Below are 7,288 nucleotides of genomic sequence, written 5' to 3' on the forward strand. Positions count from 1 at the left end.
ATGTTGAGTGATGGATGTGCTCTTGGTGTATCATAGTTTCATCTCTACATGGCAAGGTGTGCGAAGTCTTGGATGGTCTTGGTGTTTGCTCGATGTTTCCACGTGCGTGTTCCTCCTTCACTTATACTTTGACATGCTTCATGTGTTCATCCATTTGTGAACGAATCTCCTTTCATGCATTTCTCATTCCTCCGTTCGCAAAATAATCTCCTCACATGCATTCTTTGTTCATCCGTTCGTGAACAAATCTCCTTGCATGTGCTCTCCTTTTTCATCACATTCATCATCACGTCATGTCTCATCCATGTACCTGTATATGCAATCACTCATGACGAGATGACATCAAATCCATAAATCTCCTAGTCTACCATGATGCATTATCCTTCGCTTTCGGATGTAGGTGACCAAGAGAGAGGAGAAGGCTCTTGAAACCGTGCAAGGCAGATTTCAAGTTGGGATGCAGGCTCCAAGCATTATCAGCGAAGATTGCACAGAGGTCACTAGGAGACTGAGATGGGAAATCTGGATCAACAATGAATGTCCATGGCATCTGCCTCAGCTAGAGGGAAGATCTGCGCAATTTTTTGAGCGAAACAGTGCAAGAAAAAGAGGGGTTGGCAGCAAAAACTATGCAATTTCTCTAGGGAGCTGACAGCGGGCTGTAGGAGGTTTGCTTGGAAAAACTGCACAATTTTTCTGGGGATCTGGCAGTGGGATGCTGGAGTCTACTGGAAAAAATTATGCAATTGATGGTAGGTTGGCCTGCTGAACATCCCATCTCATTTTCTAAGCTGAGCGAGATGCTAGGTAGCAGGGAGACTGCTCATGAAAACTAAGCAATTTTCGAGGTGAGCAGTAGGTTAGCTGACTCGGTGATTGGCTAGAAACACTACACATTGTTTTGAGGGAGATAGTGATGGACACAAGGTTTATGAACAACATGTCTGCGTAGTTTCTCCAGTTAGATGAGCGAGCATGCTTTGCAGCTTTTATGCAATCTTTTAGGGGAGTGAGTCTCGGGGTTACTACCTGGTCAAACTCTCTGATTAACCAGCTAGAGGTTTAGTTGATGTGCTTGCTGGTAGCACAGATTGAAATGGCTTGTAGGGAAACTCCTATGCTATTATGGGTGACAATCGGTCAATTCGATTCTAGGGTTGCGCAGTGCAGACTGCTTGGGAGGAAACCTCATGCTCTGCGCAATTCTGGGCAGCAGTACATAATCACTGAGAGCTGAAACTGCACAATGCAACTCAATGGATGTCTGATTGTTGGAGGATGGTCCGGTCAACAGAACTTCAACAAAATGACCAAGTGTATGAACGATTGAACTTGTCCATGCTCGACCTTGCGAACACACTCTCAACGTGACTCAATGACAAGACACCTTGAACCATCAAGAAAAAAACACTCACTGTTACTGACCGATGGTGCGAGTGATAAGCGCAACACTTGTGATAGATCCTCAAACAATCGCAATGATGCTTGCACGAAAATGCATACAACATCGTGTGTGAGTGTGATAGATGTGTACATGGCGAACACAACTCAAACACAACCTTCAACATCACCAGAACGAGGTCACAAGAATGACATAGAAATCAACATGTGGAAGATGACAGTTGGTCAAACAAGTGAAAAAGAAGCAAGACATGTAGAAGAAACACATAAGATGACTTTTCACATTTGCGCACATGCATGTTACTGAGGACAGGGTGATATGACAATGACAAGCAGTCCCACAAACTCAACTAAGAGGTCTACTTTGAAATATGTTCTTTACTTATCATACTTACCCTTAATATGATCATGCATCCGACGGAGTTTGCATGCGGTCCTAATATTTTCCATTACTCGGTTCCTTGGTCCTTCTCCTCAACTCCTTGGGAGAGATTTCAACATGTCACCTTTTCCTATAGTCACTGAGAGGTAGATCTATGCAATTTCAGCAGACAGTGACTGTTCTTGGAATGAGGCCCTAGGAGGCCCGCCTACATAGTTTTTTCATGCGAGACAAACAAGACAACTTGGACAACACTACGCAATTTTGAGGCTCGGGGCACTGCTACGGGACAGGGGTCCTAGGAGGACACCTCTCCGAAATTTCTGAGTGCAGTACAGTTGGGCTGCTCTGCGTATTTCTGGAGAGCAACGTTGCACGGGGCCTCTATGGGCTGCGAGGTTTCAGCAGGCAAGGGGGGTTGGTGTCTCCGCGCACTCTAGGGTTTCAGTAGGCAAGGGAGGAAGCTTGATGGTTGCATAAGCAAAGCACATAGTTCCGGGAAGCTGGATGATGTTAGGTTGCTTAGAAAGATGGCTAATTGTGAGACCAGCGAAACATATGTAAACATTAATAGGACTTGATTGTGGTTGCATATGGACACTTAGTGACACAACGTAGACCATCCAAAATGTATAAGAGATACTTTTCTTGATGCAACAACCTTCATGACAAGAGTGCGTGAGGTGAGTGCGAAACATGTCTATGTGATGACAACCACTCATACACACACAACTCCCTTGAAGCAAGACAACATTCCCTTTGCATGACAAATAACAACCCCTATGCCTAAAGATGACACATGCTGCATAAAGATGAGAACGTGGACAACTCTTAAGATCAAGGTGGGGAGCTTGAAATCATCATCTTACCAATGAGTGACTAAGGATGATTGGTTGCAAGATCCAAGGTAGGCTCTTACATTTGCATGCAAGCCAAAATTTGGAGGGTGGTTGTAGTTGCTACAACAGAATAATAAGATATATTGTAAAGGTATTTAAATATAAGAATCAGTAATGCAAGTAGATTTATGAATTTAATATTCAAAAATATCAGGAAATGTCATCTCTATAATTAGTTACTATTTTGACCACTTTAGTATCATACATCTGCTTGCCTTACCAATTCTTCTATTCAAATATCTTTAGAATTTGGCTTCTTATTCTTGCATATCTTATCATTAAACAAAAACTTATGTGATTGATAAGTAAATCTTGTTGAGGGATACCCCCTTTGGTTAAAAAACCTGTTTTGACCTAAAGCGAGAAGGTTAGACAAACCTTCATAGAATTCCTTAACTTATTTTAGTTCCCAAATATGACTTAAGGGACAACATGATGTACCTTTTCTTTTGAATGTAATAGATGTGATATGACACATGTGATGATCAAGCGGTGTCTTATGTTAGAGTTCTAAACTAATTTCACTAGCCATAGAGTTTCATCGAACATCGCATCCATAATATTCATAGACAAGGGTAGAAATGAGCACAACTAAAGGATATAACTACACTTAATGGCCTGATATAAGAGATGGGGAATGGCGTAATTTTTGTGGCAAGCCACACCTAGAATCTATAAAAGACATCAAACAAGTATGTAGGTTAGTTGTAGTCACAGAGATCCCACCTAAAAAATTAACTAGCACTCATAGGATCATCAACTATTACACATAAACATATGATGTCATTGGTTGTGTCCCATAGCCATCAAAACTCAAATGTATCAACTAATAGTTGTTTAAATCCTACCTCTCCTCTTACAAGTAAAATTAAATAAAAAATCACACATTTGAATTGGCCATAGAATGTTGAGTCAAATCTAGAAATTTTCATGTCACACCCTTATTCATTACATGAGGTGGTGGTGGAAGCATTTAGCCTTTAATAGAAAATTCAAAATCAATATCCAAGTAGTATTCATAGTAAATCATAACAATCCTAAAGCTTTGTGATGTTAATGGACTTTGCAAATGAGATTTTAGCCTTTGTTGCACCACTCTAATTAAGTGGCTAGCTAGACAACAATAGTTTTCATTTCATTTGACTCATGTAGATGTGGTGAATGGAATTGAGCCCTTTTGGGCTTGTTCATGGTACTAAGATATGAAGGTTCAAATATCAAGGATGGTTGTATAAGTACAAACCTTTAGAAAAACCTACCAAACAATGTATCCCTTAGTACATAGAATGAATTATGAGCAATGGTGAAGTAAATTGGGGCACAAAAATCAAGGGCAATCAAAAAACCAACATCACACATTTATACAAACAACAAAAGTAGTTTTATTGCTTTTAAAGCGACATCATTCAATAGAGTGGAAGATATAGCACATAGATGGAGTAAAGGATGAGTAGATACCATGTGGAAGATAAATATATAGAATTGCCAAGTGTCATTAGGGGAATTTTGAGGTCTAAAATGGGCCTCCTAAGAAAAATGTAAAATCAAAATAATATTTATCAGAACCAATAGGATTCAAGATGATGATGTCAACCATGGGGGATGATTCACCATTTTTTGGAGTAAAAAAAGTAAAAAGTTTAAAAAATAATAACATAATAAAACTATTTTTTTAGCTCGTATTTTCAACTTATCTCCCTAAGATTTTACTCAAATTTCGAGTGGGAGTACTCATTGGATGCAAAATTTGATTCCTCATCCAAGGAGTATCCATGTTGCATATTTCTCATTTTTCATGTATCAAGGTTCATTGAAAATATGAAACATGTGTGTTCCTTGGATGAGGAATCAAAGTATGCATCCAACGAGTGTTGGTGCTCGAAATTTGAGTAAACCCATAGGGAGATAAGTTGAAAATACGAGTTGAAAAAATAGTTTTTTCTTTTTTCCCTCTAAAATTTGATGATGTAATCTAATCTAATTTTATTATTTCCACTGTTATTTTATAATTTCCTTAAGAGGCCCATTTTAGACCTCAAAATTCCCCTAATGTATGTAATTAGATCACAAAAAAAATAAGAAGAGATAGATCAATGCCTTGATAATAAGCCACTTCGAGGGGGAAACCTCCTTTTACATCACGTAAATGAACAATTCTTGGATGATTCAAATGACAAGACGTCCTTGGTATATATAGGAGTCTAAAGGGTCAAAATATAATTAGGGACTACATAAAAATAATAATGTAAGGGTACAACAATAGCAATAGTGGGCTTCTATATGGCACAACAACAATAATATAGGGGTTACACTAGTATTATAGGGACCTAACATGCTCTTCTTCTTCAAAAATATGGGACATCTCCCCAACGCTTTAGTAGTTCTAGATGCTTCTATATAGAATACTCATCCTCCCATGTAGAATGTTCAGTAGGTAAGTTATTCCACTTGATGAGATACTCTGAAAATGATTGATTTTGTAGCTTTCAAATTCTTATTTCCATGCTTGCTTCAAGATCCAATATGATTTTTCCTTCCTCGTCAATTTTTGGCAATATAGTTTGAACTGGGAGCTTATCACCTATAACCTTATTTAAGCATCAAACATGGAAAATTGGATGTACTTGTGAAGATGCAGGGAGCTCCAATTTGTATGCCATAGTGCTAATATTTTGCAATACCTTATAAGATCCATAGTACTTGGGTGATAATTTATTATTATTCTTAGACTGCTTGAGGGACATTTATTTTTATGGTTGTAGTCGTAAAAATACCCAATCACCCACGTCAAAACTTCTTTAATTGTGATATTGATATGCTTGTTGTTTCATTCGATTTTGCGTAATATTCAGGTTATCCTTTAAGAGTTGGAGAAATTTTTGTTGATGCACGATGTGATCTTCCAATGCTTGAAACTTAGATTTGTCTCTTAGAGATGAAGTGATGGACGGTGGAGGATATCCATAAAGCACCATAAATGTGGTCATTTTTGTTGTGGTATGGAAGGAAGTGCTATACCACTATTGTGCTAGATGTAACCACTTGATCCATTGTGTTTTTTTATTAAATATAAAGAAACAAATATATCCTTCCAAAATTGTGTTCACTATCTGAGTTTTCCCATCAGATGGAAGATGATAAGGTGAGCTATGAGCCAATTGAGTACTAATACAAGAAAATAATTTTGTCCAAAAATTTCTAGTGAAAATGTGATCGTTGTCACATAAAATAAACTAGGGTTTTAACTGTATTACCCATATAAGTGATGAAATCAAAGCCGCAAAGATGTCCTCCAAATTTGGTATACAACGAAAGTCGTAATGTTAAAGAATTTGGAAGAACTCATAACCAATGCTAATGCTATCAAATCATGTAAGTCCCTTCATTCAAATGAATATAAAAATGTTAAATTTGTTCAGAAAAATAATACACACAAACAAAGGAATGTTGTATAACCTAATTTCAAGTAGACAATTCACATAAACAAAGAAATATTACCTTTGTATTAAAAACCATGGTAATCAAGAAACACATTTTGGGTTTAAGTAACCAGAACTGAAATCATTTGAGCTAAACTACCATGACCTTGGATTTGTTTACAATCAAAGGAAAAATCAGTCCAGAAAGGTGGAAACGAAACTGGTCTCAGAGCTTGCACAACTCTATCTAAAGAACTTTGAAACGATTGAATGAATTGAGAGAATGACAACCAAGGGTATTCATTGAAACTCAAAACAACCCTAATCAACCTATGTCATAGATATGTCAAGGATAGATGCTAGTTGTTGATCTTAGGGTTGAGTTTAACGTCATGTTAACACAATCAATCAATACGTGGAGGAAAATGTATTTTCCAAAGATTCATGAATAGTCTAGATTGTTCCATGATAAATATAACACATGGCATTAGGGGTTAAAGCTCGTAACATATAATATCAACCCTTATATAATGAAACGCTATAACATATTTCTGATATGAATAACATAAATATTGATGTGTGTAGACATGCGTTCGAGGTAATAACTTTGAGTAAGAACACGTATTAAGACTATAATGATCATGAGCATGTTATAATGTAAAGCAAGGGAACCTATATACACATAAGTATGAGGGGCTATAAATAAAGCTTTTAAAAGAGAATTAAATATAGAGTTAAAGCAAGATATGTTATGCATATTATGAAATAATATGTGTTGAATACGAAACTAAGGGTGGCTTGAAAACTCAAGTTTAGATTTCATAATTGTTTCAAAAGGTATAATCAGTTATTGTATATAAGTTGAAATGTCCTACTATGTGAGAGACATCATTATATAGAAAAACATGCTCATTAAGAGAAAGAAGTATAGAGATAGTATATCAATACAATAATATTTTGCCAAGTCAAGAGTTATAATTCACCATCTCGGCGAGAGAAGAATTTTTTCAAGAACCCGAAATGCACAGATATAATGGTTACACTTATACAACTTTGAACTTGAACAAGCAAATGAAAAATAAGACTCTTAATAGACATCATTATATAGAAAATCATGCTTATTAACAGAAAGAAGTATAGAGATAGTATACCAGTACAATAATATTTTGCCAAGTCAAGAGCTATAA

This window comes from Pinus tabuliformis, chromosome 2_2, assembly GCF_031772625.1.
Source record: "Pinus tabuliformis cultivar Carrire ecotype Pingquan chromosome 2_2, CPIR1, whole genome shotgun sequence".
Lineage (NCBI taxonomy): Eukaryota > Viridiplantae > Streptophyta > Pinopsida > Pinales > Pinaceae > Pinus > Pinus tabuliformis.